The following is a 12,424-nucleotide window of genomic DNA, read 5'->3' on the forward strand; positions in this document are numbered from 1 at the left end:
CAGCTCACAACCACAGAACTAACTGTAACTCCAGCTCCTAGGAATCCCATGTCCTCTTCTGAGGGTAACACACACACACACACACACACACACTAAAAAAAAATACACCTTTGTAAAACCTTGTGAGGAAGAATTTGTTGAGTTTACAGTTCCAGAGTGGTAATTCACGGGGAAGGGCGGGGCCTTGGCGGCAGGCAGCTGGAGCAAGAAGCTGGGAGATCGCATTTCCAGCTGTAAACACGTGGGGTGAGATGACAAACTTGCAAAGCATACTCCTGGTGACCCCCTTCCTCCAGCAAAGCTCTACCTTCTAGAGGTTTGATAACTGTCCAGTTATCTAGTTATTTTTCTATCGCTGTGAAGCGACATGACCAAGGTAACTTGTAAAGGAAGCATTTAATTGGGGCTGGCTTATATTTTCAGAAGATCCCGTCCATGGTCACCATGGCAGGGACCATGGAGGCAGGCAGGCATGGTGCTGGGAAGTGGCTGAGAGTTTTACATCCTGATCCACAGTTGGGAGGCAGAGAGACGGCAAGTCAGGGCCTAGGGTGAGCCTTTGAAGCCTCAAACCTCACCCCCATCCCACCCCACCCCCCAGAGACACACTAATCTTTGCAAAACAGCCCCACCAAGTAGGGACCAAGCATTCAGACATGCACCAGCCTCCTTCAAACCACCACAGCACCTTTCCCAAGCATCACCACCAATAGGTGATCAAGTGTTCAAGTACAGGAGCCTACTGGGGACAGTCTCATTCAAGCATGCGCAGTACGGGATGGACGGAACTCTCTGCCACTGTAAAAACTTCCAGCTGCTGATGTTAAGTGTGAGACCAGAAACAGCATAGCCTAACAACAGTGCTTGACACACCTGCAAGGTTGGGCTTGTGGGCCAGTGGCCAGCAGACCCTGCTCATCACTAAAGGGGCTTACGAAACCTTTAGCAGAATTCTGAAGGGAGACATTGCAACCCAAGGTGAAGTTTGCCTGCTCATCAGCTCGGGCTGCCAGTATGCTCACACTTCACTGCAGCCGGGCGGCTACTTGACACAATGTCAGGGCTTGTCTTGACATCTAAATGGAGCTCCAGAATGATGAATGAATAACTGGCAAAGTCCCAAGAGCCTCAGCCGGTAACAGGTGGATAATTTGCAGTTCGCTCACATTATTGCAACGTCTATACCACAGCCATTAAGATGAGTGAGCTGGATTTCAGAACACTAAAATGAATTAACATCACCGCTGTTAACGCTGACAGAGAAAGCCATTTACAGAGGCGGCACCAAACGTGATTGACTTTAGACAAAAGTGAAATACAGGAACATATTCACAGGGCAGAAGAATGAACTTTCCAGTGGCCCCGCCTGCCCAGGATGGGGAGGAAGGAAAAAGATTGCAAAGTGGCAACTGGGGAAGGAATTCTACAGTTCCTGGTTTATTTTTCTTTGTAATAAATACGTCCTAAATGTGTACCAGGACAATGGCGAGGGCTTTGGGAATGGGCTGCATTAGGGATAGTTTGAATTGAAATAATAATGAAGCCAGAGGCTGACTTTGTCTTCTTGCATTGCTCTCCACCTTTTGTTGTTGTTGCTGTTGTTTTGTTTTGAGACAAGGATGTTGGATCAATTTGTACCAGGCCCCTTGCAATCTCAAATGCCAATGGCCCAAATAGGAAGCATGCACCCTAGTCACGAGACTACTGTGACCATTGGCAAGGCTGTGATTGGTCCACAGCCTGAGACCTTTTGGCTGATTAAGTCCAAATGAACAGATGTGACTAGCATCAGTTGGTCCAAACACTCCTGCTCAGACCCACTCAGGGAAGATGCTCCCCTGTGCCTCCCGTCCTGGCTCTTTGTGTCAGGTCTACCCCTCCCTCTGCTACCTTCCACAGTGCATGCTGAGTCAGCAACCAGCAGAGGAACCCAGATGTCTGTCCCTCTCCCCAACCCCAAAGTTCTAGGGTTATAGACATGTCTCAACAAGCTTTTATATGTGGGTGCTGGGCATCCAAACTCAGATCCTGGTGCTTGTAAAATACACACTTTACCCAGTGATACATCAGTCCTAGCCCTGCCTTTGATCTTACCTAGCAATCCCATCCACCTGGGGGATTGCCCTCCCAGGAGGAGGATGCACCCAACTGCCTGGGCAATCCTAAAGGCACCTATCGTCGATGCTCCTGAACATCCCTCAAGGACCAGACTCCCATATGCTATACTAGTAGAGACAGGGATGCTGAGCCTGGGCCATGACCAGTTATAACAGGGGTCTGGAGCAAGTGTGGTCATCTAAGGATACTTCTGAGTTCTACCCATAAGACATCCATAGGTGGAATTGTATGTCCTGGAAGGCCCATTCACACAGAAAAGTGAAGTGATAAGTTGAAGAGACAAGAGCTACAAATAGAGGGTGACAGAGATGAGGTGAGGGACACAAAAACAGCCCCAGAGTGAAAGTAGCAGAGATCATGAAGATTCCTAAGCAAAAGCAACAGGGACAGATAGACAGGAAAGGAAGATGCACTAGCCATACAACACACACACACACACACACACACACAGAGAGAGAGAGAGAGAGAGAGAGAGAGAGAGAGAGAGAGAAAGAGAGAGAGAGAGAGATGTTTAAGTTTCATTGTGTTTTAGCCAGACACCTGAGTTTACAGCTCTGCCTTCTTACCATTTTTATCCATGTGGGAGACAAGAGCCCTTGGCCAGCTGACTGCTGGTAGTTGGTCACCCTGGGTACTCTTTACCGTGATGGGAAGCTGGCTGGTGTGCTCAGGCTCTGTGGTGAGCCTTCCATGAATACCTCTCCCTTAGTGGTTAATGCAGCTTCAGTAGGTAAGTCAGAGGAGCCATGCTTTAAGAGGTCAAAGTTTATGTGCAGGATGGAGAGAGGCAGGCCGTCTCTACGCAAAACACATTTAAACACATACATATGTTTAAATACACACCTATATTTTATAAGAAACAATATATATTATTGTTAAAACCTACATGTGTGCATGTAAATATTTATGTGTCTTTAGTAAGAGGACAAATTCCCTCCTGTGCATACTGATCTCTTCAAAGGGTTATTTTCTGCAGCTCACAGGAACCAGAAGTTCCTTTCGGGCTTCCCTAGTCCCCTGAGAGTACTTGTGTGGGCAGCAGGTGGCGCTAGAGTCATCTCCACTGTGCGGATGTACTTAACGCCCAGGGTCCTTAATTCTTGTCAGGATTGACCCAGGTGGGTGATTCGTTGCAGCAGATTCTTCATCGATATTTAGTGTAAAGAAAAGCACCAGAAAGGAAACAAAAGGCTGCTCAACGATTCCCTAACCTGATTTAGGTGGGTAAAAGTCAACAGACAAGGTCTGGGTCGCATTGGGGTGGAGTGGGGTGTACCTGGTAACTATGCAGGACTGGTTTTGCCTCCTGAATCCAACCGCACCATTATCCAGGAGGGAGTATTATACCCTCACAAATAGAAATGGGGCCCGGAGAGCAAACTCTTGTAAAGAAACAGGAAGACAGTACCACAGAGACAGCTGCATGCCATTGTTCCCAGCATGCCATTCACAGCAGGAAGTAGATGTGGAACTGCCTACGTCCACAGAGGGGCACAGGAGAATAAGGAGGGATGTGTGCAAATTTACATGAAAAGGTTAAGGAAACAAGTTGAAACAAAAAAACAAAAAAACTAAAGCAGCCGATGGCGTAGAATCAGGGGCTGCCTCCACCTCCCAGCATGCCCAGAGCCTACATGAAGCCCTGAAAATACTGAGAAAACAAGAGTCCCCATGGGAATCCTTGTCGTTAGTGCTTCTCTCTCTTTATCATCCCAGAGAGCAAAAAAACAAAACAAAAAACAAGAACAAAAAAAAAAAAGCGCAGAGCAGCCATGCGCTCGGGCACCTTTGGATATTGTGACCTAAGGAATAAAGGTGCAGATGGATGGCCCTGCCTATGCCCAGGTCTCCTTTTGTGGGGGTTGAAGGTCGGGAGGAATAGTGACAAACGACTGAGGATGTGTGGGGAAGGTGCTCCTAGGTGTCCCTTATGTTCCTGTGTCTGTCATCATAAACAACAGTGGAAATGACATTGTACTCGGACCTAAAATATCCCCCTCCTGTGCTGGAGTCATGTAGCCTCATTGCAGCAGTGTGCAGACGTGAACTCCGGGAGGTGACTTGGTCTTGAGGGCTTTGATCCCATGAGTAGTTAACTCATAGACAGAGTTGGACATTAAAGGCACCGTGGAGAGGTGGTCACGGCACAGGAGGTTCAGTTCACAGGGAGGCAGCAGGCTGCAAGGGGCCATGTCCTTCCTGGGAGGAGACATTTTCTCCCCGCCCCATTTACTTCATGATGAGCAGCTGCGGTTCTACCACACACCCCCAATGTGCTGGTCAGCCCCACCCCAGCCCCCCACAAACAACTAAGCCAAGCATGACAGAAGCCTCAGAAACCATGAGCCAAACGAGCCTTTCCTCCTGCAAACTCAGGAACTTGTCATGACAACGGAAGGCATCCTAACACACACACACACACACACACACACACACACACACACACACGCACGGTGAGTGAACAAGATTCCAAATCTGAGCTGTTGGATTTCACAGAGAGGCCAAGCACAGGGAGATTTTGAACTCTGATCTCTGCAGGATTTGGTGGTGGCAAGGGGACTAGCGGGGGGAAACCCAGGGCGGTTTCCTGCAAAGCTGAGGGGACATCAGATCTCTCCTAATCATCTGGTCCAGGAAACACAAGCTTCTAGAAAGGCTGATGATGATACACCCTGCACTGGCATCACTTAACCTAAATTAGTCATTTCTAGGAAATTAAGAAATAACTAGGGACTGGCAGAGAGTCCTTTTCATTAAATCCACGTGCTTGCCAGAAGTAAACAGGGGTGAAAACTGAATGAGACAAGTGCTGAGAATTGAATTATGCTAATTTTGATTGTAACAAAATCCAACAAGCTGTGGTTGTATGATGAAGAAATAGGCATCAAGGCAGAATTTTATGATTGGTTTGTTAGTCATGAAGTTAATGGCCTCTGACTATGGAATCTTTGTCAAGTACCCAGGGCTGTTATGTTACCTTGCAATTTGTAATAACTCTCCAGTGAGGCAGTGTGTTATTTATAACTTAGTTACCACACAGTCCAAACCATACCAACACTGTTATGCCCTGGTTAGCTGGATGACTTACCCACGATGGAGTCTGTCTCTGATGGCTTCTAACATGACTTTTCTAGACTCCTTGCCTGGCATTCCTATCTCCCTGACATTCCTTTCTCTCGGGAACCCTCCAGATGCTTTGTCTCAATGGACACACCCACTTCTCTATCAAACTGGAGGAAGGAGTTCTCCCCAGTTCTTATTTAGAAAGTATTTAACCAGTTTTGATGGATTGCCATTTGAGATGAGCTCTCTCTTGTAACCTGCAGAATACGTGGACCACATTTCCTTCTGTCTCTGCCACACAAGATCTTTCTGGGCTCATTAGACTCATCAAGAGTAGGAGAGTACAAATAGAGACATGTCCAAGATATCTTACTCTTTGCATTTCTAGGAGCATGCAGAGCCTTATATGTAATCGTTCCATTATTTATCAACTGATTGTTTTTGGAGACAGGATCTCATGTATCCATCCTGGCTTTGTCTTCACTGTGTAACCAGAGATGACCTATCTCTGATCCTCCTGCCTCCACCTCCCAAGTGTTGGGACTACAGATCTATACCACCATGTCCTATCTATGCAGTGCTGGGGATCAAAGCCAGGGCTCTGTGCATGCTAGGCAAGTACTCTACCAACCGTACCCAACTCCCATCAAATATTTTGAAGGTGTATGTATTTTAATGAGTCAAGCGACCATGCTCAACACTGAGAATGCAGTGCACAAACACAGGCCTTGATTCCCTAGAGTCTTGTAGGAAAGTTGCTGATAGAGGGCGCGGTGGGAACAATCAGAAGCAAAAGAGAAGTCTGGGTTTGTGCCAGGTCCTCCACAGTGAAGCACCAGCATTGTCCAAGGGGGACTAAGAAGGTCTCGGCTGTGCCAGGCAGGTACAGAGAATATGTTCTTCATGAAAATCCCCAGGAAGACACTAGCTTGAGATGTTTGAGTTTTGTGAATGTGTGTGTGTGTGTGTTATTTATGTATGTGTCCCAATGGATGTATATACATGTTCCTGTGAGTGTATGTGTGCTTAGTGGTAGATACATATGCAATGTGTGTGTGTGTGTGTGTGTGTGTGTGTGTGTGTGTGTGTGTAAGTATACAGTATACATGCGATGGCCAGAGGTCAAACAGGCTATCTTCAACCATTGCTCTTCACCTTTCTTTTTTTAATTTATTTTTCTTATTTTACATATCGATCCCAGTTCCCTCTCCCTCCTTCCCTCTCTCCCACCGTCCCATGCCCCACAACCACCTTCCCATCCCATTTTCCCCAACTCCACAGGGAGGGTGATATCTTCCAAGAGAGGTCAACAAAATCTGTCAAGTCATTTGGAGTAGAAATTAGGCCCTACCTCCTGCCTCTAGATTAAGGGAGTAACCCTCCAAGGGGAATGTGCTCCCAAAGTCCTTTTGTGCACCAGGGATACATCCTGGTTCCACTGACAGAGGTCCCTTAGACTGCCCAGGCCTTCTAACTGAGACCCATGTTCAGGGGGTCTGAGTCGATCCAATGCTGGATTCCCAGCTATCAGTCTGGGGGCCCGTAAGCTCCTCCTTGTTCAGGTCAGCTGTCTCTGTGACTTTCTGTAGCCTGGTCTTGTCCTCCCTCTCTGCATCTGGATTCTAGTTTGGCTCGGTGTTTAGCTGTGGGTGTCTGCTTCTGTTTCCATCAGCTACTAGATGAGGGTTCTATGATGGTGGATAAGTTAGTCATCAATCTCATTATCAGGGAAGGGCATTTAAGGTAGCTTTCCACTGTTGCTCAGATTGTTAGTTTGGGTCAGTCTTGTAGGTCTCTGGACATTTCTCTAGAGTCAGTTTTATCTTCAAACCTATAATGGCTCCCTCTTTTATGGTCTCTCTCTCTCTCATCTATTCCTCCCCTGACTCAATCTTCCTAGTCCCACATGCTTTCTTCTCCTCTCCTTCTGTTTCTCCTAGCTCCCTCTCCACTCACTGCCCCCCCAATATACTCAGGAGATCACCTTACTTTCTTAAGAAAGGATGGTTCACTGAAGTTGGAGTTCATGGATTCAGCAGGGCTGGTTGGCCAGTGAGCCCCAGGGATTTGCCTGTCTCTGTCCCTGTGCCCATGCTACACTTGATTTCAGACACGGGTCACCACATCCAGCTTTTCTCTGGGTGCCAGAGATCTGAGCTGGGGTTCTTATGCTTACACAGTAGGTACTTTACTGATGGGGCCGCCTCCCCAAACTGATGAAAGCTAATGCAAGGAATGACTCACTCTGTTTTGTTCCTCTATAAACTTAAATTTATTTTTAAAACTCATTTTTTTCTGCAATTAGTCAGCTTCCTGCATCAGTCAGCTCAGGGTGCTGTGATAAAGCATCCCAGAGTGGACGGACCGCTGAATCCACAGATAGGTATTCTCTCCCAGTCCTAAATGTTGGAAGTCTGAGGCCTATTCCTTGGCTAATAGATGTGCCTTCCCCCAGTTAGTCCCTCTGCACCCTCATTTTGTCTGATCAGTAGCAGGATGTGGGCCCTCTCTAGGGACCTCGTTTTTACCCTATACCTGTGAAGAGCCCCTTCACTGCTAACACAGTCACTTCTGAGATTATATTAGAGGCTACAACCATAACAAATGAATGCTAGACAGGGACGGGGCGGGGGGGGGGGGTGCTCAATATAACTCACAGCATTCTACTCAAGTAAAATGCTTTTGCCCAAATGTCACTTCCAAAGAATTTTAAGATGAAGGAGAAAATACATTTCCTTTTGAAGCTTTGGGAGCACCCCTGTTAAATTCAACTAGGTCGACCAGTAAGTCACTATATGTACAGTATCCTACTCTAGAGGACAGTTATTCATCCTTGTATGGTCTGGAAAGCTCCATTTTCCCCCCCCCCTCTCTCTTCCACTCTCTCTCTCCCCCTCTCTCTCTCCAAACCCCACCCACTCAGAGTCTCCAAACAAAGGAAAGGTACCAAAATCCCAATCCCACATTCTTGGTGACTATTGCAACTTCCTCCCCTGATGCTGCCAGCTACCAGCTTAAGTGCTCAGCTTTTGACCACACTTGGGCACAAAACCAGCTGTGGCTGACAGGGCATCACCCCTCACCTACAATCTATAAAACCTCCCTCCCTGCCTTAGTTTGGGTGGGAGACTTCTCTGGCCTCCTTCTTAGAGACCAGTGAACCTGCAGGGGAGGTGCTTAGCTGAATCTACCTGTTGTTATACTTTTTCAATTATGCCTGATCTGGCTTAGTGTGACTGTGGGGGGCAGGGCAGAAAACCTACTAACAGCCACTGTCACTGCCTGTGTGTAATTGAACCAAAGGGTGCCTTGTCCTCCAGCCAGTCAATTCCTTTCAGATTTCCAGAAAGGACAATGGGAAGGCTCCCGGGAGTGTTTGCATGTTATTATCTATTATGTATTTCGTGTACTAATGAAAAGACGTGAAACTGGACATTGTCATGTCAGGCCATACTACAGGTGTGTGTGAAATGAAGTGTGGTCCAGCACCTGGACACAGGCTCCCTCTGCGCACCTCACCGTTCTGGAGATGGACCGTGTAGGTGGGTAGGAGGAGAGGAGGTTCCACCCACACTGTTGCCGTATTGTGGAGACCAAGATACTTGCTCTTTTAAAGACACTTTTCATTGAATCTAAAAGCCACACATTGCCATAAACAATTCTTCCTTTTCCAATTTCACCGGGAAAAAAAAATCATATTCTCTTCAATAAAAATGGCTCTCCAAACCAGAAATTCTCCATTTTGACATCTGTCCAAAAATGTTCTTTCTGCCTTCTCGGTCATGACTGCTTGTTTAATGCCACACCCTCCTGTGTCACATTCACATTCTCACAGAAGAAGCAGCTGAGAAGGAGGCATCCCTCCTGAGAGCGTTGGAGACAGCAAATCCCTGTCAAGTGAGTTGCTGTATTAAGTCCCCGAAATGCAAACACTGACATGTCCTGCCACCAGGAAGTTCCAGTTTGCTCGGTTTCTAAAGAGCCATACCTGGGCCATTTCTTTTCCTTTTAAAAACCAGATCATATGTATCTCAAGCTGGCCTGGAACCTGTTATATAGACAAAGATGACCTTAAACTCTTGATCCTCCTGCCTCTGACACCCAGGTGCTAGGGTTACAGGGTGTTCCAGGAGTGTTGTTTCATTCTTTGGCTGTGATAAAAACTTTATTTGGCTCACACGTCCTTGGAGGCATGGCGAAAATCAAGGCAGGAACCATGGAGAAATGTTTCCACACTAGCACATTCATGTGCAACTAGCTTTCTTATACAGCCCAGGGTCACCTGCATAGGGAATGGCAGCCCCATAAATTACGACATGCTCAGGGACCATCCTGATAACAACGATTGTTCAACCGAGGCTAGTCTCCTCAGGTAACTAGCCTAGACTGTGTCGAGTTGACAGTTCACACTAATGGGCAACCCCTGTAAGTAACTGTATGTGAGGATGAAGTGCGTGCTAGGCAAGCACTCTCTGAACTCCCATGTCTCCAGTTCAGCTTGCTCTACCTTTTTAAGAGAGAGAAAGGCAGGGACGGTCAGGGTCTATACGTTATTCTCAACAAGGACACCCCGCACAAATAGTCTACCTGAAGACCTTCTACTAGGCACAGCTGCGTGACAAAGGCTAGACCACGGAAGAAGCTGTGGCTCTTTCTCCTACCTGCAGCATTAGCCTTGCTATGTAACCCAGGCTGGCCTGAGACTTACTAAGTGGCCCAGGTTGCCTAAGTGTCCTGGTGGGAATCATGGATCAAAGGGGGTAAAGAGGAAAGTATGCTTACTTCACTTCTTTTCTTCTTTTCTTGCCACGTCGGGAGTCAAACCCAAGACTGCACAGCTTCTTCTAGTCGAGCCATTCAGCACCCAGCTGCATCTGTGGCATAGAAAGGCAATTGTTCTCACTTCAGCTGACTCGGGCCAAAAAAACACTAGTAGACTCCAATAAGTTAAGGTAGATGAAGCCATGCCTAGAACAGATGGTAAAAGTACAACACAGAGGGAAACTCACAGCCACACAAGAAAAACCAAGTCCTAAAAGAAGTCGAGTAGCCCAGAAAGCCAAGGAAAATAAAAGTAAGAGATGACTGAAAGAAAGATAAAAAGGAGGCTGGAATTGCAGCTCGCCTACACCGATTGAGTACTTGCCTAAAGTCCCAGGATTTAAGAGAGAAAAGAAGAAACGTCAGATGAAAGTCTCAACACGTCAATCAAGACTTTGTTAGCTAGGCGGTGGTGGGGCATGCCTTTAGTCCCATCACTCAGGAGGCAGGGGCAGGGGCAGGGGCAGGGGCAGAGGCAGAGGCAAATGGATCTCTGTGAGTTTGAGGCCAGCCTGGACTACAAAAAGAGTTCCAGGACAGGCAGAGTTACATAGAGAAATCCTGTCTGGAACAAACAAAAAAGGCTTAAATGCAGATGCTTTAAGTAAATCAACTAAAAGACAGATTGACAGGGTTGTAGTGAGATATCCACCCCACCCGCACCTTAGCGCTGACCATGCCCCTTTGAGCATGGTCACAGGTACGGATGTGATGGAGGGTGAGGTTACTTGTCAGGTCATGGAGATCAGACTGGGTGTGGATCCTTGGAACGGGGAACTTGCAGGTCATTGGTTTCTTATGTAACTTCTCCCTGAATAAAATTAATAACCTATATTAAACCTGGGCCTTTGTATCTTAATTCGTGCATCAGCATCCAGCAATGCAGGGTGGATTTAGAATCAGAACCCGGGAGCTGGAGAGGTGACTTACATAGTATTAAGACCCTGTAGGGCTTTTGAGCAGAGTTGGGGCTAAGCCAGCACCTAAGTCAGGCAGCTCACAAGAGCCGATAACTCCATCTCCAGGGTACCCAGTTTCCTCGTCTGGCTTCTACGGCACCTGGCTAATAAGTGGCTTCGCTCTGCAATCTGATCTTCAGGCAACCTTTATTTGTCAGATCACAAACTAAATATCACTATTTATAATGATCTAGGTTGGAATTAAAAACAGAAAAGATGAAAATATCAATCAAAGACAACAAATGATATCTGGATTAATATCAAATAAAGTGGACTTTAGAGCAAAGGAATTGCCAGGAGCAGGAAAAAAAAAATGTTGCCTAAGATTGAAAAGTCAATATAAAAGAAACAATGATTCTAAACACGAATAAACCACACCAGGCAGCTACAGGATTCATGACAAAAGCAGTGGACAAAACTGAAGGAGGGGGCGGCCCAAGCACTTTGCAGAGCCATTCAGGAGTGTGTCGGGGAGGCACAGACCCTGTAAGATCTGGGCATGTCCTTCATTTGACTGGATTTACAGTGGTTTCAGCAGTGCGCTGAACTTTCCAGGAATGTGTAAAACTCAAACTAACAGGGAAAGGGATATTCCTTGGACTGGATAATGCAGGGGAAACAATGTTGCTACACATGCCAACAGATGACAGTGTGTAACACCTCCCAATGCCACACCCCACTCCAGAAGAACTTCCTGCTGCTGGCATGGATTTTATAACTTTTGATCTGGGTGGACATGCTCAAACCCAAAGAATACGGAGAAACTACCTCTCTGCCATCAACAGCATTTTATTTCTGTGTTGTACAGACCATGAAAGACTGTTAGAATTGGAAATAAAAGAAAGAACTTGAGTCACTAAGGGCACATGAAACCATTGCCAATGTGTCTGTGCTAATTCTTTGAAAGAAGATCAGCACACCTGTAACCTGAAGGGGGTTACAGCGGGAGATGTTGGGTTTACGTGGTCAGAGAACAGGAAGGGGCAGTGTGTCGCAGAAAGAGCTGAGCGTCCAGGCTCTGGCAGTGTTTGTGGGCAGTGTGCCGAAACCGCAAGACTATGGAGAAGGCGTCTGCTGGACGGCGCAGTACATTGATTAGCAGAGGCCCTGTCCACTCACAGCCAAGCCTCTGAGGTCCATCCCCAACATGCATAACTTGAATTCAATAGACTTTTGTCGGTTTAAGAACAGGCGCTTTTTAGATTATTAATATATCTACCTGAATGGAAATTGGGAGCTGATTCACGTAAGTCTGAATGTCACAATATTAGCTGTCTAATTCCATACAGACAGTTTCAACAGTTTACGTCTACCTGTCACCGCTTATAAAGATCACTTTCCCAGTGGTGCATTCAAGGCACATTTTAACTGTGTGAAACTACAAACACAAACCATATTTAAAAACTCACTATGTGAAGCTTTTATGTACTTTTTGAAAATAGTTTTTCAATTTTAGATTGCCA

The 12,424-nt window shown here is 46.6% G+C and overlaps 1 pseudogene; it reads left to right on the plus strand.

The window, feature by feature from the left end:
• Positions 1 to 9,497: 9,497 nt before the first annotated feature.
• Positions 9,498 to 12,060, plus strand: LOC127229420 (GTP-binding protein SAR1b-like; annotated as a pseudogene).
• The last annotated feature ends 364 nt before the right edge of the window (positions 12,061 to 12,424 follow it).

This window comes from Phodopus roborovskii, unplaced genomic scaffold, assembly GCF_943737965.1.
Source record: "Phodopus roborovskii unplaced genomic scaffold, PHOROB, whole genome shotgun sequence".
Classification (NCBI taxonomy): Eukaryota; Metazoa; Chordata; class Mammalia; order Rodentia; family Cricetidae; genus Phodopus; species Phodopus roborovskii.